Genomic DNA, 22,406 nt, shown 5'->3' with positions numbered 1-22,406 from the left:
CTCAGTGCAGGACTTCAAAGCACTCTAGAAGTGCACCCACCCAGCCCCAATACACTAAATCCTGTCTGGGGGGTGGTGACACCTCCCTGTGACAGGATGCCTTTTGTTGGGCTTCCTCCACTGCGAGTTTCAGTCAGCAGCAGGAGGGCAGTCCAGTGTCTGTGCTGGTGGCATCCATTGTGTGATGCGAGTTTCAGTCAGCAGCAGGAGGGCATTCCAGTGTCTGTGCTGGTGGCATCCATTGTGTGATGCCAGGGCTCTTGGAGATTTCTATCGTTTAGTACAGTGGGTACATGTCGTCCCCTCTAGAAGGGTGGGATCATACTCCCACACCAGTTATTGATGTGGGGGTATGATTCCAAGTTGTTTGACACCAAACACGACATGTTTTGATGCAGTCATTCCAAAGTTGGCATTTACCGTGAGGTTATAATGCACTTAAGAGTATATGGTTTAACCGCATCCACAAACAGCAGCAGAGAATAGACTCTGCCAGCTGCAGAGGGGTCCTGCTCAGGCAGAAGCACCCCCTCACATAGTAAACCAAGCACCCTGCCCACAGGATTGATAGGGCCTGCAAGAGGGGTGACTGATAGGTTTATATGTGTGTGTATGGTGAGATATAGGAACCTATACCTCAGTGAGGAGTGCTAACATTACCCCACACAGGCTGCAGTAGCAGGCCTGTGGTGTCAGATTGTGAATGCTTCCCAGGGGTGGCATAATACATGCCGCAGCCCTGGTAGGCCTGTGAAGTACCAATGCCCTAGGTACCTAAGGTACCATATACTAGGGGCTCATAAGGTACCACAGTATCCAATCACTAGTGCATCTAATATGCACACCAATCACTTAAGGGAGTAAGCAGGTAGGCTGGGGTCCTGGATAGCAGGATCCCAGCCAGACTAGTCAAAAACCATTCAAACATCAGGAAAAAAAGTGGGGGCAACCATATAGTCAGATTCCACCTTCCTACACCCAGGCAGTGCATGTAATTCGGGCCCAGAAAATCAAAGTGTTTATACACTGAGACAAAGTCTACGTTTGAGTTCTGTTTGTTTCAGAAGGTATGCGCAAATGGGAAAGTGCTATAAATATCGTACAAAAGGTGCACTTGAGCGCGAGAATGCAGCGAGAGAACTGGAATCGGAAAAAAATAGTACAGGATTGCTCTTGCTGGATAGGACTTGACTTTCACAGAACATAAACATTCCTGGCCATCAGAGGAAACAGTGTTTCGTTTTGGGAGCTAACTTGTTAATTCTCTGCAGTTACCGGATCTCCCGAGGTTTGTCATGCGGCAGAGTTGCTTTAAATGGTAGACGCGGGCTAGTGTCTTGAAGCAGAGTTGGGCACCTGGAGATCTCCGGTGCAATCGTGGCTTTGCCACTAAGCCGGGAACCTCGTGAGATTCTGCGCAGATCACTTCATATCGATGTGCTTGAAATAGTAAAAATTGTGTAAACCATCGTGCGATTTGGTGTAGTGCAAAGTGCCCAGGTCATGCCCCATCACATCCTAGTTTTAGTAATACGGTTTAACCTGGTCCTGCGTATAATTTATCTTCTACATCCTTCAACTTGTGATCTTTGATGCACCTGCTACGAAACTATACATAAAACACACAGGCACGCACGTATGCACACACATGTTTGATACTCCTAAAAAGGGCCCATGCCATTTTTCAGGACCGTGTTTCAACTCTGTTTACGTTTATTTATTGCTTCCAGAGTGAACATCTCAAAAGACCTCCCCTGCCTTTCTCTCCTAAACTCTTTTTCAATAAGTAATCAGAGGTTTAAATAAATCCACTAAAAGATGGGCGATAAGAAGCTGCACATTTTCTATTCAGTGCTTGCTACTAGGAATTGGTTCTCTGTAAATTGCTGCTTTCTGACTGTAGGGCCCTGCTATAGAAAACACACCGCCCCCACCTCCTGGAAGGCAGAAATGGGTCTAGTGAACTCCCGTAATGTAACAGAGGATGTGGCCTAACGGTCAGAGCTACCGACTTTGTAGCTGGGGAACCAGGTTAGAGCTTGGAATCGGCTCAATATCCTGAGATGCGGGACAAATCACTTAATCTCCCCGTGCCTACCAAAAAAATAACAAGCACTTGCAATGTAATTGGACTCACATTTATGCGAGGTTTGAGCTGTTGACATGGCAAATAACTATCTTTTATTTTTGTTTTTGTGTTTAAAACGTAAATAAAAAGATTGTCATTTACAATGCCAATAGCTGAAAGTAGCGTAAATGCGATACCTATTGCATAGCAATTGCTTGTTTGCCAAGCTACAAGAGGGTTGACCGCAGGTTAATTCGGGATTAGCTTTTGCCTCCCCCTCAGATTGTTTACTGCTTGAGCATATTTTCATCCGTTAAGTAACCCGATTTCCTCCTATACATAGCTTGTACAGTTGTTGGCTTTTAGACAGAAGAGCTGCATCATATTTAATAAATGATAAAGGTTCATGTCTCACAAGCAGAGCCGTCCCTAAAGGGACATAAATCATGCAGGGCCATATCAAGGAACGGCGATAACATTATCGCCGCTTTGGCGGCAGGAAACTGCTGCTAAAGTGGCGATAATGGGCTTGATATGCCCTAGAGAATTCCCATAGAAGCCCATGTTCTGGTCTGAACCTGAGCTTCTATGGCAATTCTCTAGGGCATATTATCAAGGCCATTATAGCCGCTTTAGCTTCCTGCCGCTAAAGCGGCGATAATGTTATCGCCGTGCCTTGAATATGGTCCAACATCTTTATTTTTTTTTTTTTTTCACACATCGACATTGATGGATCTTGGTGTGCTTCTCATAGTGCATGTGGTTTTCAGGGCTATTATGAGGTTGGTTGTCGATTGTGTCAACCCCTGTTGGCAGGTCAAGAAGCACAAGCAACAAGGCCTTGTAAGACTCTTGCGTTGAGCATCACAAGGGCTTCACGGATTAGCTAAAGGGTGTCCGTGTCCCTTCCTCATGAAAGTTATTTTTGTTGGTGTGGTATAAAGTTTGGGACTTTTTGTGGATCCTGGCCATGTTACTCTTCTTGGTGAAGAGGTCACAGAGCATTTTATTTATTGTTTGAGAGATGGAGTTTCTTTGGCTTCATTGAAGGCAGTGTCCAAGGATGAGGCTACGGCTGAGGGGATGTAGAGCCTTCTATCTTATCCGAGACTCAAGTAAATCTCCTTTTCTTTTTTCATCTGTACTCAGGGAGGGTTTAGGTTTGACACAATGTGTTTTTAATACTGTTTTGGCTTCCACATTTTTTAAAGGGTTGTATTTAATAGATTGGAAGTGAGTTAGCATACATTGCTGGCTAATAAGTGTTAGCAAGTTCATGGTAATGTCTTTTAAGAGGCAACAATGCGCCTTCTTCATTTTTGGTTTCCCCTTGATGTGCCAGTGTGCTGTGGAGCAGGGGCGAAGAGGGCAACCACGCAAGGCGAGTAGAGGACCGGGGCGAAGAGGGCTGAGGCGAAGAGGGCAACCATGCAAGGGGTAGAAGACGGGGGCGAAGAGGGCAACCACGCAAGGGGAGTAGAGGACAGGGGTGAAGAGGGCAACCACGCAGGGGGAGAAGAGGGCAGGGGCGATGACGGCAACCACACAAGGAGTAGAGGATTCCACACTGGTAGCTGCAGTGCACGGTCATCAATGTGAAACCTTTCCAGGTTTTCAGCGCTGAAAGTGTTTAATCTGACTCGCGCCAACCTGTTAGACCGGAAATGTTTCCTGTAGTACCAGCCAGCTTGTCAGACTGGAAATTCAAGAGACTTTCTTTGAAGGCTACAAAAGCCAAGAATGTCATTACTGGAAAGAGTTGTAAAAACGTTTGACTTCACGTCAGGCCATGTCCTAGTGATTGTTGGTCACTGTGCTTTCATTACTCTAAAGCGTTGCACTGTTTGTGTGTCGTTTGCCTCATGGAAGGCAGTGTGTTGAACCGGAGTACTGCTTTAGCTGATACATTCCAGTTTTGTTTGCCGAAGTCCCCAATTCTGACTGAGCTGGGGGGTGGGGGTGCTATGGCGGGAACACACTTTGTGAACGGTGGGTGTCACCTTGGTCCGCTCAAACTACCTATTTACGGTAAGTGCAGGGGCACCTGTGTATTTGCAGAGTGGATTGGTGGCACAAAATAATAATATCGCAATGCTGTTGATTTCAAGAAAGCCGGACTGCTTTCCAGAAGACAGCCCTTGGCAAACAGCACCTCTGGTTGAGGGGAATGCATAGAAAAGCACAGTTTAGGAAATGATGGCAGAAAGTGCCTAGAGGGCCCTGGTAGTGAAAAAAAGATGGGAGGTGACACAGGATCAAAATTCATGTTGACCAGTTTAAGAATAGTCGAGAAAACAGATTAACTCTGTAAAGGGATTTCAGGTTTTGAGGGCCTAACATGATACTGTCATGCCGGAGAACCGGTTGGACAGGAAATTCAGTGGACTTTCTCCAAGAGCTTCAAAGGCCTCTCTACTAGAAATAACTTTAAAAGGCCGCCTTGAAGTCAGGTTGATGTCCCAAGTCACGTGCTGCATCATTTTATCTCATTTGCCTCAAAGAAGACAGTGGGTGTAACTTGGAAGCTGCATTCCACAAGGGGGGGCGATACAAACCAGGTGTCTGCCGGGTCCTCCGAACAGTGAGGGGTCGATGTGCTCTGGTTGCTTCTCAAGGGACTACCGTAAGGCCAACTTCACTGAACATGAGTCGCCAAGCAGTATTTTTAGGTCGAACCTAGAGCTGCGCATGCGCTGCTTGCTCGACTTTTAGTAAAGGGTAAAAGTGCTACCAGATGCTGCCATGGCCGGCCTAGAGCTTGTGCATGTGCGCGCTTCAATTTTCCCCCATGCGTGCCTCTCTGTGCATCAATTCCCTCCCCAACCACATCGCGTCACTCTGCTGGCCTCCACACCTTGTTCCCCCCCACCTCTATACTGCAGCAGGCCGCGCGATCTTTCACTTTTCATCGCTTTCACTTTTCATCGCTTTCACTTTTCATCGCTTTCACTTTTCATCGCTTTCACTTTTCATCGCTTTCACTTTTCATCGCTTTCACTATTCATCGCTTTCACTTTTCAGGCCAATGCTTGTGTTTTTTTTTTTTTTTTTTTTTTTTTTTTTTTTTTTTGAAAACCTTTATTTCGAAATTCAGGACACAGCTATTCAGCCGACAGCCCGAAGGTTCGGCAGCATTGCAAGTTAGATACAGTAATGCGTCCCGGATACAGTACGAAGAGTAATGCAAAGGCCCAATTTTAAATAAACACAGAAAAAACACACAACAAACCCCAGCAAGGCAGAACATTGAAATCCCATGGCGAAAGCCCCCAGGGGAGGCAGGACCCCACTCATCTACTAAGTATAAGACTGTGTGCGGAGGAAGAAGGGGAACAGCAGAGGCCCAGAACGGGTACCAAAACCAAACTGTGCTGGAAGGTAGGTCAGGGGGAAAGCTGTTCCTCGGGAGGTTCCAGATCCGGGGCGAGACATATTCCCCCCCCCTGTATTGGTTCCACCGCCCCCAGATGGCATGCCACTTCCGGGGACGACCTCTAGAGCAGTAGACCGTCTTCTCCCTAAACATGCTCCAATCCATGTTCTCCTTCCACGCGGTCAGTGTAGGGGGACCCGAGGAGCCCCATAATCGCGCGATATCCCTTTTAGCTACCATGTTACCCAGAGTCACCCATTGGGTCTGTGCCTCGTCGAGATCAGTGGGCCCCCAAACGTTCAGGAGGCAACACCGCGCCTCCGGCTGTACCACAATGCCCGTCACCTCCCCCATAACTGCATGGACTCTCCTCCAGAACTCCACAATGACACCACATTCCCAAATGATGTGCAGGAAAGTACCCACCATACCACATCCCCTTCTGCACAGGCCATCCTCCGAGAATCCCATGTGGACCAGCCTTGGCCCCGTAACATACACCCGGTGCAGTATTTTAAGCTGCACCAGCCTCAGACGCGACGGGATCGCAACCTCCTTAGGCGAAGAAACCGCTGACTGCCAGTCCTCATTATCCAACTCGAGGCCATCCCTGGTCCACTGTTCTCTCAGCCCCAATAGCAAGTCTGCCCGGACGTTTATCAACTTCTTATATATGAGCGAAATCGTGCTCTCGGGCATATGACCATCAAGGACTCGGTCCTCAAGGGGAGAGGACTCCGGCACCTTCTCACCCTCCACTAGGACTGATCGGAGGGCGTGACGCAGCTGGATATACCTAAAATACTCCGAAGGCCCTAGCTCAAACTCAGTCTGCAACTCCTCGAACGATTTCACCCTCCCCTTATGCAGCACATCCCCCACCTTGGATATACCTATCAGATCCCACTTATCAAAGCCCTTCGTATGTCAGAGTCTTCCCAACCTTTCCGATTCAAACAATGGGGTAGCGAGGGTTAGCCTGTCCTTCCAGCCCAGCGAGTCGGTCGCCATCTTCCATACGCGCACCGCCACACCTGTGGGCCCCGTGAGGGACGAGTCTAGGGACCGCGAATACAACGCCCTGTAGTAGTTGCCGCCGCGCAGCAGCCACCTATCCATGGCATACCCAGGGCTGAGGGCAGGGCCGTAAAACCCATGGTTGATCGCACTCAACTGCGTGGCCCAGTAGTACCGTCGGATGTCTGGGAGCGCAATGCCCCCATCGTACCATGGGAGCGTCAACTTTGAAATAGCTATTCGCGGCCGCCCATCCCACAGCAACGTCCTTTGGAGGCCTTCGACCTCCCGAAAGTATTTGGCCGGTACCCAGTCCAAGGTGTTCTGGCGGGCGTAGAGGAAGCGGGGAAGAGACATCATTTTGAACAGGGCCGCACGCCCAACAAGGGAGAGCGGCAGCCTCCGCCAACCTTCAACATCTCGCCTCAAGCGTGCCAAGGGGGGGAGCAGGTTCCTCTCATAGCGCACAACAGGATCCATGGATATAAAAATCCCCAAATACACAACCTTGCTGGGCAACCTGTATCGAACATGTTCTAGGGATCGGTGGGACCTCGCCACTAAGAACGTACAAGTACGATTTGCCCCAATTAATCACAAGCCCCGAGTTCCTACCGAACGATGCGAGTACGTCACAGACCACTATAAGTGACTTCTTTGGTGAGGCAAGATACAGCAGGATATCGTCGGCATAAAGCGAAATACGGTCTCGTGATCAGGCGACCACCGAAGGCCCCGTATATCCGGGTGCCAACGTATCCACGCAGCCAACGGTTCAAGGGCGAGGGCGAACAGAGGCGACAGGGGGCAGCCCTGCCGAGTACCCCTTCCAAGCTGAAACGAAGCAGATGCCCGACCATTCACCACAACATTCGCTAGTGGCCCCTCGTACAGCAACCGGACCCAACTCACAAACCCGCGACCGAAACCAAACTTGGCCAGCACGGCCCATAAATATGCCCACTCCACCGTGTCAAAGGCCATCGTGGCATCGAGAGATGCCACAACAGCCGGTTCACGCAGCGTGCCCGCCCTGGCGATGACGCCATGAAGACGCCTAAGGTTCAATGCTGTGTTTCGGTGCGGGATAAAGCCAGATTGATCCGGGTGGACCAGATCGCCAAGTACCCTAATCAGACGGGTAGCCAGGAGTTTGGCCAGAATTTTCGGCTCAGCGTTGAGGAGTGAAATGGGCCGATAGGAGGCGCATCTATCTCGGGGTTTACCATCTTTGTGTATGACCACGATCGACGCCAGCCGCTGATCCAACGGAAGGATCCCATCTCCCCGCGCCTCCAAAAACATGGCGCGCAGGTGAGGGGCGACCCTATCCGGGAACAGTTTGTACAGATCGATCGGCAGTCCATTCAGTCCAGAGGCCTTACCCGAATTCAACGCGCGAATCGCCCCCGCCACCTCGTCAACCGTGATGTCGCCATCCAAATCGTCCCTATCTATGTCAGAGAGGCAGGGCAACTCGATATCACGGAGGAGATCAGACGAGTCTTCGGGCGGTCTGTCCGACACAGAGGAATAAACCCTATGAAAATACTCCGCGAAACACTCCACAATCCCTTCAGGTTCCACAATCGCCTCTCCCCCCTCTCCAATCAACTCTGGCACCACTCTATTGACCCGTTCCTTCCTGTCCAGCCACGCCAGGAGTTTCCCTGCCTTATCTCCAACATCATACAGACGGCCCTGTTGTTCCCTGCTGAGGGTCTTGGCGGCGTCCGTCACCAGGTCCCTATACTCCGCCTGCTTCAAGCAAAGCTCATGCAATGAGGACTCTGTGACCCCCTCCTCCATATCCCCCTCAAGGGCCGCAATCTCCTCCTCCACTTGCCGCACTTCGCAATCCCTCCGATTCTTGGCAGTCACCACCAGGGAGAGGGCCTCCCCCCGAAGCACGGTCTTAAAAGCTTCCCACAGCGAGATCGCCGAGTCCACGGATCCCAGATTGTCCTTAAAGTAATTATCTACCTTCTTTACCAGGGCGCTGCGCATCTTGGGGTCTCGGAAATACCAAGGGTTAATGGGGGCCACCCTCCCTCCTCCCTCCCGACCGAGATCCAGCCGGATCCACACTGGCGAGTGATCAGAGATACCACGTGCCATGTGCCTCGCCTCGGATATCAACGAGGCATGTGCGGCCAGAGTGAGCAGGTAGTCAATCCTGGAGAGACTACCATGCGCCCCGGAGTGAAACGTGTATTGACTCTGTGTGGGGTGCCGGAGCCTCCAGCAGTCTATCAGGCCAAACGTGTCTAGGAGGTCTGGAAGCCATTTCTGTGCCCCCCCTGTGTCCCTGGGCGGGTATCTATCCAGCAGTCCGGAACCCACAGCGTTGAAATCCCCTCCCACTACCAGCATGCCCCCCGGGAGAGTCAGCAAAGCCCTGCCCAATTCAGCAAATGTGGCGGCCTGCAGGGCCGGCGGTACATAGACCGAAACAAAAGTCCTTCCTTCCCACCGCCCCGCCACCGCCACAAACCTCCCCCTATCGTCAACAATGGTGGAGTCCACCTCAAAAGGCAGCGATGCTCTAACGAGGATGCCCACACCCCTGGACCCAGAAGAGAATCCCGAGTGTGCAATGAATTTATACCCCTTCCTATTCAGGGCATAGCACGTATTGCCTATGAGGTGCGTCTCCTGCAGCAGTACAACGTCTGGCATTGAGCGTTTCAGAAATTGCAAAACAATCCCCCTCTTAATGCGATCCCCCAAACCATTAACATTCCAGCTTATAACACTTAGGCCTCTACCCCCCATCCTCAAACGGAAAGAGGCCCACCCCACACCCGAGGCGCCACCATGGAACAGCCCTGAGGATAATCATCATGCCTTGCAGAAATAAGCCCCCCAACAACAAACTCGAACTCCCCATAACTCCCCCCACCCTGCACCCCTGCTGCAGCTTAAAAAGCCCCCCCAACTTGCAGTGTGCCTGTCGCCCTACAAAAAGAAAATCTACAAAAAGTACCCTAAGGGAGGAAAAGAGCACCCCTCGTCTTCCCGCAACCCTCCACAGTTACTGCACTCTGTTCAAATCTTCAAATATGGTCAAATCAAGTCAGGCCGGCTTTGAGTTATCAGCCCTGTCCATCCCGGCCACTGTCTCCATGCTCAGCTGTGTCGTCCCCGGTCCGTCGCCGGGGCAAAGCGTCCAGCCATTCGTCGGCCATAACAGGAGAGTCAAAAAAGAATGTCCGATCTTCATGCACCACCCGTAGTCTGGCGGGAAAAGCATGGCATACTTTAGGTCCCGCTCCCGGAGCCTTCGCTTCACCCCCAGGAAGCTCTGTCGCTGTCTCTGCACCTGCTGGGTCAAGTCCGGGTAAAAATTCACCGACGCATTCTGGAAGGGGACTGGGCCCGTCACCCTCGAAGCTTGCAGGATAGCGTCCCGATCTCGAAAATGAAAGAGCCGGGCGACAATCGGCCGCGGCGGGGCACCCGCCTTGGGCCGTCCGCCCGGCACCCTATGGGCCCTTTCCACCGCAAAAAACTTTCCAAGGCCCTTAGGCTTCAGATGATTAAGGACCAAATCTTCCACAAGCAGGTCCGCCGCAGCCTCATCCGAGGACTCTGGGACCCCGATTACGCGCACGTTGTTGCGCCTGGACCGGCTCTCGAAGTCCTCCAGCCGGCGGGCGGCGAGGTCACTCTCGGCCCTCAGCTTCCGGACCTCGTTCTGCAGGTCCGCGACCTCATCAGTGAGGCCCGTGGTCTTGTGGTCCAGGTCCTAACGCGTTCGTTTGTCTTGCCCAGGTCCGAGCGGATCAAGTTGACATCCACCAGGATGGCGTCCACCTTATGCGCCAGGGCCTCGAATTGCCTCCCTATCGAGGTCTGCATCCCATCAAGCGCGCCCATGACATCCTGCAGGGAGAGCTCCGGGGTCCCAGGCGAGTCCTCCTTCTGGGCATCCGGCGCCTGGCTCGATCCACTCGGCGATGTCTTCAGGAGGGCGTAGCGGTCCATACTGTTGACTTGGGAATACGTTCCCCGCCTGGTGGACTTAGTCTTCAGCCGATCTCCTTCTGCCTTGCCCGACATAATGGACTCCAGGCAGTCCAATGTAGTGAGGACCGTCCCCTCTCAGAGAGAGGTATAAAGAGTGAGCAGGTCCGCCTTGTTCTGCCAAAGTAGCCCACCGAGCGTCCCTGGGGTTATAGAGCCACCCAGAGCACTACAGTGTCCGGGCAGACAGAGGGAACGAAACCGAAAGTGAAAGAGCGAGGGCCTCCGTCCGGCAGTTCACACCTCACCAGGCCGTTGTTGTTCAACTAGGAGTCGGGCATCCTGCCAACTCTAGCCCCTGGCATCTCCGGGAGTTAGGCCGCAATCTTTCGCCAGTCATAAGTCCGGTTCCCGATGGGCGATCCGACCGCGGGTAGCATCAATCGCCTCCCTGACAACTCAGCAACACGGTGCCATGCATACCATCAGGATTAGAGTCAGGATAGTCGACGGAGGGCGCGAGGGTCTCGGGAGCTCTAAGCTCACGCGGCCATCTTGGTCAAGCGGTAGGCTCCTCCCCCCCCATGCTTGTTTTTTTTTATGCTTTTTTCTTAACGGCATGCCTGGCGTAGTGGTCGGATTCGGCTTGCCTATGAGTCTGAAACAACTGTTTTAGAACCCATTCCAACACTGAGCCGAGAGATTCGTTTTACTGTTACCTAACTATTGAATAAAATGAGTCTGTATGGACTCTGTCACCTTTTTGATGCATCCTTTTCAAGATGGCTGCATAAAATGTCTTCCCGTGTGGCTCCAATGTCTCCTACCGGGGATACTTGTGTGGCATGTTGATTGACTGCATTAAACCCCCTATAGTCGTTATGAAGAAGTTAACAAAACATGCTGGCTGGCTGCCTGGCATCTCATTACCAACGAACTGGCAGCCCACGGGTTAATCCTTCCCCTGAACTCCAAAAAGAACTTTTCACACTCCTCGATTGCCACCCAAGGCCCTGCATTTTTAGGTCTCTCCTAGCGTTGCAGCACAAATGCGCTGCCATTGCTTTGCGCGTCATGCAGCATATACTGTAGTGTGGAATCTTAGTGGAAGCTCAACCCACTCTCTGCCCATTGGCTTTTGTCTTAAATGCTGCCATCCGATTGGTTTGAGGCTTACTAGTCCCTCCTCATTCATCATTTGTATCCTTCCACGGCTATTGGCCCCTTTACTCCTAACACTATTCTTCCCTGTCTCCCAACCCCATCGCCCCCTCCCTCAGTCTAACTTTTCAACCTCCCCTGCCCCTCCCCCCACTCTAGTTCATGTTTACTTGCCTGCCGGCACTTCTGTTTTCATCTTTAGTATTGCCACCTTGAAATATGCGCGTTCAAGATGCGTGCTGTACAAAAACTTCTCTTGTTTAATGAACTAGATTTTAATGTTACTCTAAATATAAGAAGACTCTAGGCAACATTCGGGGTATGCATGGCAACTGACGCCTCTTAGTTCACAAATGGCTATGTTGTCAGGCAGGAGGAGCGGCAGTGTTTTTATCTCATGCATAAAACAAGTACTTTTAATAACTTCATAGCACTGAATTGAGGATCTTGTGTACTGAGGTGACGCGCTAAAGAAATGCACTTTTGTGAATTCTGAAGAGACATTTACATGTTTACTGTATGATTAACATGCCGATCATTTTCACGTCTCGCCCACTGGCTCGTATACGCTTGGCTCTTCTCCGGCTGGCTCTACCTGCTAATTAATATATTGGCTTGCGCACCTCTAACAAACAGATAAATGGATACATGACAGTGAGCCCGGTAGATGGTGGAAAAATAGATTGGTGCAGACAGCCAGTCTCCATTGCCTCACGTCAGAATCGTCACTTTCAATAACCTGGAAATCTGCCGGCAACTCCCGCATGCCCCAACCTCATCTACCTCACCTACTCTTAGCAGAAGCGGCAGATTCTGAGCTGTGCCCTGCTGGTGCAGAGGAGCACGACCGTCTGTAGAAGCGCTAGGATCCCTAGCCTCTCTGGGCGGGCACTTTAGTCTTCCGGGTGCCTTCATACTCCGGATAAATGAATACATTTTGTTCTGTGCTTTAGTCGCCCCTCTGTGATCACTGTCTGGTAGATGAACCTCTGTTAATAAACACGTTCAAAGAGGTGGTTGGGTACAAACAGCCACAATACCGTACGTTTTGAACGTGTAGTTAAATAACTGCTCATAGAGTACCTCATTGGCTGATCACTCCATGGCACTACCAAAACTACATTTGGACACATTTGCTCAACTGTAAGAGACTCCCTTCTATGGGTCAGTTAACAACTCAGGGCTTTGGGGTTAGGTAACCTACTTTGGATGTTGTATAAAAGAGTAAATACAAAAATGAATGCAATGAAACTAAGCAACCAGTACTGTCTAAAACAGTGTAAAAACTGACACGCTTTTTGTTTAGTTAATGTCGATTTCCTCATAGATGCGAGTAAAGTACTCTTAATACCTTAATGAAATCTGCACTCTTTTAACTAATAGCACCGGGCAACCATGGACAACTAGGCAATGAATACTTTTTCATGTACCCCCGAAGCCCACCTGCCCCCGCCCCGTTGGGAAACTTCATTGCCTACCAGTGTTTTGGCGATAACCAAGACGCAGGATAGTGAGTCAAATAGTCCAGAAAATGAAAGCAGCCGGGATTCAGATTCAGATTCACATGCTCCGATCGCATTGTGTAGTCTGTAAGCACTAGTTTTATTAATGAGTTTCGCATTATTAAAGCACCACAGTGTGCATGTGTGGCGACACTTCACCCATGAGGTACGTGCCAAGCAATTGACACAATCCACACTGCGTCTTTTTCAATATATTTATTATGAAGTGCAGGACCTTTCCAAGGGATTTTGCATTCTACATACATTCACTCCAAAAATAAAACGTGTAGGTAAAGAAATTGCCATTTACAACGTCAATAGATCTAACTCAAAAATGCGAGACCTATTTGCATTGCAAATGCTTGTTGTCATTAGCAGATATGGATCTTGATAGCAAGTCCAGAGCGCACAAACATTTGCATTGTATGTCTCGTACGGCAGCGTTGATCAGCATTGCTGGCCTCTCGCTGTGCTGAACGCAGGCACTTGGGGCTTCATGTAGGTCGCCAAATACCGGTCGGTAACGGCCGATTTTCGGTAAATATACCGTTACCGACCGGTATTTAGACAAGTGAGATGTAGGAGTCCAAAAACAACTTTTCGGTAAATATGAAGCGGTAAATATGAAGTGGTAAAACTGAAAATGACATGTAGGAACTATCGGTAATTAAGAAATCTATGAAAATCGGTAATTAAGAGTCGGTAATTAACACAGATTGAAAGCAGGTGGTAACCATCACCAGTGCATATAAGCAATCCCAAAATGCAACAGCGTGGACAACATGGCCGCTCTGTATGTCATTGCAAGGCGCCTACGTCTACAGGCAGCAGGTCTGAGGATATGGAGACGGGAGGAACAAATCTACAGACAGCGCATCACACTCTTCCAACTGACTGATGCAGAGATACATGAAAGGTACAGGCTACACCCCCAAACCATCATGGACCTGATAAGGGACCTGCACCCACTCCTGGACCAGCCAACTAGAAGGGCGCATGCCATACCACCACATGTGCAGGTGCTCTGCAGCCTACATCTACTGGCATCCGGCAGTTATCAGGTGGTGATAGCTGCGGTGGGTGGTGTATCCCAGAGTTGCCTGTCCCGTTTCTTCAGGAAGTTCCTGGATGCCATGATGCAGAGAATGCACCACTACATCAGCTTCCCAAACACACAGGCTGAACTGCAGAAAACTAAAACTGACTTATCACATGGCACAGTTCCCCCATGTCATTGGCTGTATTGATGGCACACACATCCCAATCTGCCCACCAGCTGACACAGAGCACATCTACAGGAACAGAAAGTCCACCCACTCCATCAATGTGCAGGTGATCTCTGATGCAGGGAACATCACTGATATTGTAGCGAAGTTTCCTGGGAGCACCCACGACTCTTACATCTTCCAGAACAGTGGGATCTACACACGACTGAGTGCCGGAGAATTTGGAGAGGGATACCTGCTAGGTAAGTAACAGTGACGCCCCTTGAAACCTGCAAATCATAGTGTATAGAGGCATGTGACTGATGTTTCCCTTTTACTCACCTAGGCGACAGTGCATATGCCTGCCGGTCATTCATCCTCACTCCCTACCTACACCCATTAACCCAGAGTGAGAGACGATATAACGGGGCACACAAATCTACACGCAACGTGGTGGAGCGCACGTTTGGACTACTGAAAAGCAGGTTCCGCTGCCTCCACAAGAGCGGAGGCGCACGCCAGTACACACCCATCAACTGCTGCAAGATCATTGCCACTTGTGCAATGCTGCACAACCTTGCCACGAAGAAAGGTACAGATGTGGAACTAACACATTTTGAGGACAACGAGGATGAGTCAGGCCAGCCAGAGGGCAATGCAGCTAGAGTGCCAACTGCAATAGATGGGAGAGACGGGCAGGGATCACATGCAACTATTTCTGAGTAAGTAAGGGGACACAGCCAGTTGTGGTATGTTATGACGTAGTTTTAATGCGGCACTACGCCATGAACCCAAGATCAAGCCAATCTGGCAACATAGCATACATACAAGGAGTAAGTCCAGGGTTACGTCACCCATTGGGAAGTGGCCATGCAGGGTGCATCAATGTTTGCGCATACGCGCTGCAGTGTTGGATGGCACGGCTTGAGCATCCTCACTAGAGCCAACCCCAAGCCGCCTGCTGCTCCTGCGTCCTTCTGGAACAGGGGGTGTGATGCTGCTCCTGCTGCTGGTGTCGATGCTCTCCGCAGCATCCCCTGCAGCAGTTGTCGCCGCCTGACTAGTTAATAGCACCTCTAGTGCACTTGTCACCTGCACCATCCCCCGAGACACGTCGCTGCAGCAGTGTGTCAGGCCCTCCTGCATCGACACAGAGCGCCGGCAGAGTAGAGAAGTGGCAGTTGCCAGACGGTTGAGTGCCCTGGTGGTAGTGTCCCTCCTCTGCCGTTCCCGGCGCCGTGCATCTATGTCCGCATCTAATTTGCTGCACAACTGCTGGATTGACTGGGACATGTCCCGAATGCCCGCTGCCATAGCGCTGATGTTATTGTCCATGTTTACTAATGTAGATTTCATGAACCGCATGTGCCTCTGGACTGACATGACTGCCTTTGTTTGCAGGCGCTGTTGTTTTAACATTTGGCCCTCGAGCCCCGAGAAGACACCATGGCTGTCAATGGTTGCTGGTGGACTCTGGACACGCGACCTGCGGCGCCCTCTTGCTCCCGTCTGTGCTGCCTGTGAGGTGTAGGGCACAGTGGCATGGCTCCCATCCTGGGGCATGGTGATTTGTTCAGGGCCCCTGCTGTCGTCAGACGAGGTGTCTGAGGCTCGCAGCCTGGCTGCAGGACGCCTCCTCATTCTCACACCTGCAGGCGGTGATGTGGCCGGTGACTCAAACATGAGTGGCGATGCTGGCTCTGGGTGAGGTGATGCTGGCTCTGGGTGAGGTGATGCTGGCTCTGGGTGAGGTGATGCTGGCTCTGGGTGAGGCGAGGCTGCCTGTGTTGGTGGTGCGGCTGCCTGTGGCCCTGCTCCCTGGGCTGAACTTGTGCTGGCCAGAGATGATCTTTGTGGCCGGTGTGCCCTCTCTCCTGCAGCATGCCCTGTCCTGCGTGATGTCACATCTGTGGACAGAAATGCAACATCGGCTCAGTGTCCCCGAAGGGCTGCATTGCAAGCATCACAATAAATCATTTCACATTCCAAAATGTCCTCTGCCTCCTTGTGCCTCATTGGTGTGACATGCCTTGTTGCCCTGTGCCATTAACTTCATGGTTGGTGTTTCCCTGACTACGTCTCCCAGAATGCATTGCCTGTCTGCACTTACACATGTGGACTGGAGTGGGATTCTCCTTTCACAATGGGGGATGTGGGATAGGGGGGGGGCTACATTGCTGTGCATTCGTCTTACCTTGTTGGGTGGCGGCTCTGGCAGAGCTGTCAGCATCCCCAAGACCCACGACGCTCTCTTGCTCGATTGTGGCCCCCACCAGCTCCTCCAGTTCGGTGAGGGCAGGTGCCCTGTTGGTTCCACCTCCAGTCTGGCTGGCCTCCTTCTGGATGTCCCCCATCTTCCTCTTGGTTAATGTAAATGTAAATGTATGTGTCTTGTAAAGCGCACTGCTGCCCTGAGGCGTCGTGGCGCTGTAGACCACTGGGGAACCCGTCCTGGCTATCCCTGTGAGATGGTCCCTCCTGGGTATCTCCAAGGTGAAACCAGGCATCCCCAGCGAATGTGGGGGGCCGTTGTGGAGATGAGGCAAGCTAATGCCCAGAGTTGCCGAGTGTGTTCCTGGTTAGAGTAGGTACCGAGGCGAGAATTATCGAGTCCGTTTTGACCCTGGTCCACGACCCTGCCGCGTCAGGAATTGAACCCTGGTCCCTGGCCGATTCTCTGCTTGCGGATCTGCCGCCTCTAACCAGTGAGCCACACCTCTCCACAATCCTCCGGTCATACCAGCGCTTTTTGAGGACCTCTATGTCCCTGTGGGTCACTCCCACAGCATTGACCTGCGCCTGGATGGCCAGCCAAATGTTGCGCTTTTCAGCCTCAGGCACTTGCAGGGATTGCCTCCCAAACCGCTTCTGGTGCTGCTTCACCACCTCCTCCACCAGCACCTGGAGTTCCTTGGGGCTGAATTTCAGCTTCCTCCTCCTTTCCCCTCCATCTCTGTGTCCTCTGGCTGGACATGATGTTATTTTTGCTGCACGAACAGGCACTGGCTCCCTGCCTCTCCTCTGCACTCCAAGCCTCTCCAGGGTCTGTTAATTATGTGCACCTGCCTGGGTGTGGCCACTTCCTGGTTGGGTGGGGTGTGGTTGCACAGGATTGGCTATTTCCTCAAGTCATGTGTTTATATTTACCGATTGGGTAAATACCGATTCAGTATTTTCCGATTCGGTAAATACCACCTCGGTATTTACCGAATCGGTGATTTCCGATTCTTGATTACCGAACGTTACCGATTCGGTATTTGTTACCGAATTTTTACCTACATATAACTTACCGATTCTTAAATACCGATTCGGTACGGCTCGGTATGTAAGAAGCGGTAATATTTATTTACCTACATGAGGCCCTAGATGCCTAAAGGTTACATGCAAGCAAACGGTGACTTAATTAAGATGGAATCTGTATGACTAAACTACAACTGATAATTGGGGAAAGACTGCGTTAAGACAATAGAAATAAACCACCTTGGATGCCCCTGGCTTAGATGAAGAACACGGCAAGTAAAAATGCGTTACTCGACTAATAAAGGTTAATTTTGTTCTCCTCTCAAATGTTTATTTTCTGGCAAATTCGCATTGTTCACACGAAACAATGAAGTACATTAAGTAGTTACCATTCCGGACATTTATAAAGGGTGATAAGTTATCCTAGCCAGGTCTGGTGGCTCAGTGGACTAATGCATTCCCAGCAGGGTCCACTCGGCCTCTCCCTTTCTGAGGTCGATAAAAGGAGCACCATTGAGTTGGGTAACAAACATCTGTTCAGCGCCAAGAAGCCTTTCGGGGTGAACGTGTGCTTTACAATTACTCATGTTATGGTATATCCAAACAAGCATTGGCATAGCCAATAGGTCTCGCCTTTGGGACCTTATAATTGTTTAGTCATGCAACACTTGATGTTGTTGCACCAAGGATTTTGTGCTGGATAACTAAACACTTATAAGGCCCCAAAGGTGAGACCTATTGTCTATGCCAATGCTTGTTTCTCTCGCTGCTGGCCTTTGCGATTGGTCAGCTGGCCAGCCTGCTGTTCTCTAAGGGGTTATGTTGTGTTGTCGGGGCCGCAGCGCAACCGACAACAGGCTTACTATTAGTGAGGTAGAGCAGGGCGTGGGGGCAATAACCACACCGGAGCCGAGTGATATATTTTACTGGTTGTGACGTTGTATCCCTACTGGCTTACGTACGTGACCGACCCTCTTTATTAGTTTAAGGTCACATGACCTCCACGTTGTGTGCCTGTTGCGTCACAGGCGCAACACAACATTCCTCCCCAACAAACATGAAAAAACACTCAGCAACACCCTGAGCTGATCTCCAGCTCCTTTCATAAAGTGCTTGCGCTGCAATGTTCAGCAAATGTAACATAAAACAATCTTGCGTGAAGTAGTCATTCAATCGGCAGGACGGTGCTGGGTTACCCTGCAGCTGATGCTGAGATAGTCCCCAGTTCTCGGAGTCACGGTCTCCAACCCCCGAGGCCTCTCCGTCGGGCTGGGTCTCAGGACGGTGATCACGGTCATCCAGCACCCCGCCTGGGGCTCCTGGCCCCGGGCTTGATGCTGGGCTCATAGATTCCCAGACATCTTCAGTGACCGGTGCATCCGTTTCCTCACTGGAGCCGGCCTCTGCCCCCGATGTGCTCTGGATACTGTTTACAGACTGGGCTGGCGAGGGCACCGACCTTTCTGGTTGATACTTCTTGAAGTGTGACACATTTAGAGTTATGGTTTCTCTTCCTCGCCTGGCGACAATCCGGTTTACTTTGATATTGATTAGTCCATGGTTTCTTCTCGTATGTCAACCTGAACTTTCTGCTTGTGATTAGATTCTTGAGTAGTACCTCATCACCTCTCCGCAGCTGGGGCACTTAGGCCCTCCATCTGTGACTGACCTGTGCATGTGCCTTGCTTCGCAGGGCATCAATCTGGAGGTCATCCATGGCTTCCGGCTGCCACTTGGGGTGATGCGGGATCGAGTCAGTGACCACTTGCCCCATGAGAAGATGGGCTGGGGTTACGCCAGTCGTGGTGTGGGGTGTTTGACGATAACTCCTCAAGAATGTAAAAATGGCCAGCTCAATGGACTGTCCTTTATCATGCGCAATTCGGATTACTTTAATCTAAGTCCGTATGAATCTCTCCGCCTTGCCATTTGCTTGTGGCCGCCCGGGTGTGATTCTTCTGTGGTGAATGACGAGAGACTTCAAATAGGAGGCAAATTCTTGCCCTTGGAAGTGGGGGTCCATTGTCTGTCCTTAGTTCTTGGATGAGGCCATGCGTGGCCATGATCTTTTCAAGCTTTGGTATTACCTCCACAGCACTGCGCACCGATATGATCTCGACCTCCGTGTATTTAGAATGGTCATCAATAGCCACAAATGTGTGGCGTCCGTCAGGAAGGCTACCAAAGTCTAGGCTGACTCGGGACCACGGAGTTGCTGGACATGGTTCTACCATGATCAGAGCAGGTCTGGGTGTCTCCCCCGTCACTTGAGAGGAGGCACACGACCGGACCGTGGCTTCTACAAGTTTGTCCATTAGGGGGAACCACACCTTGGTTAGGAGTCTGGACTTAGTCTTGACTATGCCTTGATGTCCGATGTGTGCCAGATGAACAACTTGCTCAGCTAACTATGTCGGGATTACTAGCCGGTGTCCTCTTAGGAGGCACCCAGTGTTATCTTCAGTCAGCTCCTCTCTAACGTGGTGTAGGCTGTCCATGATCCGTTGGGCGTTGGCTGTCGGACCTCTCCATTCTTCCTTGGCCTTGTGCCAGTTGCCACTTTGTAGAGCCGCTCTGACTCGTTGTAGGCATTCGTCTTTGCTGGTGGCCTCATGGAGGCTTTCCATGGACAGGGGAATTTGGCAGGAGTTAGCAGTGACGCACCTAACCTATTATTCCGTGTCGGCCGCATCCATTTTGCGGACCGTGGCAGCTTGGGGATGTTGAGATAAGTAATCGGCTGGATTTCGAGAGCCGGGCTGATACTCCACTCCAATTGTAATTTTGGAGCTGCAACAGCCACTTCTCGATCCGAGGCGGAGGCTTAGTGGAGGTTCCCGAGAAAAGTGCTACTTGTGGTCCGTGGCTACCACAAACTGTTTTCTGTATATATACAAGTGGAAATGGCGGCACTCCCAATGAATGGCAATGGCTTCTTTCTCAATTTGGGAGTATCGTTGCTCCGTCTCGTGAGTGATCGGCTAGCAAAAGCCTCAGGGGCCCAGTCCTCCTGGCTCCGTCTCTGCAACAGCACTGCACCTAGGCCCATGGGCCCGCATCCACTGCAACCAGCCTTACTTTTCTGGGATCAAAGAATGCGAGTGTGGTGGCTTCAGATAGGGCCTCTTTAATTTCCTCGAACGCCTTGGTTTGGTCAGGACCCCATCTCCAGGGGGCGGACTCCTTGGTGAGCTCTCTCAATGGTAGGGTCAAGTTGTCATGGTCCCGGATGAACCTCCCGCAGTAGTTCACCATACCGAGGAAGCTGCAGACCTCGGTGACATTGGTGGGGGCGACGGCATCATTTATGTCTCTAACCTATTCGGGGTCAGGCTTGGCTTGGTCCCTGGAGAACGTGTAACCAAATAACTGTAGCTTCCTTCGTAGGAACTCACATTTCTCCCTGTGTAGGGTGAGGCCGGCATCCCTCAATCGCCGGAGCACCTGAGTGAGGCCAGTGTTATGTTCGGAAATGGTTTTTCCATGTACCATGATGTCGTCACTGACATTAATGACGCCAGGGATGTCTGCAATGAGTTCCTGTATGTTTTATAACACTTCAGCCACGCTGGACACTCCGAAGTTTAATCGGGTGTATCTCCGGAGCCCCACATGTGTCGAAGGTTGTGATGTTGCCAGACTCCTCGTCTAGCACCAACTGATGGTAGCCGGACCTCAGATCTAATTTGGAAAACCAGCAGGCTCCGGCCAGTTCCCCAATGAAATCGTCTATCGTGGGAGTGATGTGGCGTTCTCTCTTGATGGCCATGACTTCTTGAGATCCCACTCGGATGCTGCATTGGGGCAAATGTTGCGCTTTCCAGGCTGCGGTGCCGCTCATGTGGACTTTGTGCACCACCCGCTCTTCCTCTTCATCGTCGTCCATATCACTGGCTCCTCTTTCTCCTTCAGGCAGGGCATTTACCACTTGGCGGGTTTGCGGTATCTCTTGGACCTGCAGACTTCCTCGAAGTGGTTAAAACGTCTGCACCCTGAGTATCTTTTGCCTTTGGCGGGACACTCAGCTGCCGGATGGGGTGATCCTCCAATATCTGCAGGTTCTTGGTTGCCCTGATGTGGATGTCCTGGGTCCCTTCTTAACCCACCTCGTCAGGGCGTTCACTGGCTCAGCTTTCACAGGTACTTGCAGGGCTGCTTCCATGTGCGTCGCCCTTGCTTTCGACAATTCTTTGGTCCGCCCCAGGGTCAGTATGTCCGAGGGACTTACCGGATTCTTCAAGTATCCGTTCCCGGAGCTTGGTAGAGGCGCAACCTTGAATTATCTGTCCCCTGATTTCTTCTGTTTCATCTGGGAAACCGCATGTGGACACTAGGTTTTTAAGCCTGGCATGATACATGTCCAGCGATTCTTCTGGGAGCTGGCACGCTTGCCTGAATATGAACCTTTCGTAATCTTGATTGGCCATGGGTTCAAAATGTCCGTTGAGGGCAATTATCAGTGTGTGCTGGTTTTTGGGCGCGACTTCTACTATAGTTTTAGCGACGTTGTGGATATATTTGCCGCCCCCCCGTATAACAGCATTACTCTTTTCTGGTCCTTATGGACCTTAGTGGCCTCAAAGAATATGAGTAGGCGATCCACCCAGTCCTTCCACTTGGGTGCCAGCGATGAGGGTGACACCTCAACGATAAAGGGCTCTATGGGGGGTATCGTGGCCATGGTCGCCACCTTGGCTGACTACGCTGTTTGCCGGGCCTCCCATGCAGGTTCACTGCCCCACTTAGATGTGGTTCCTCCTGAAGCGTGTCTTTTCCTTGTTTTTGCCAATGCTTATTGGCTGCACCCCGCCTGCCAGGCTCCCAGTGCTCAGTTTGGCCACTGCTGGTTGCGCACCGCTCCTTGGGTTAGCCGG

The sequence above is a fragment of the Triturus cristatus genome, chromosome 7, assembly GCF_964204655.1.
Source record: "Triturus cristatus chromosome 7, aTriCri1.1, whole genome shotgun sequence".
NCBI classification, from domain to species: Eukaryota; Metazoa; Chordata; class Amphibia; order Caudata; family Salamandridae; genus Triturus; species Triturus cristatus.
This window is presented reverse-complemented; position numbering follows the sequence as displayed.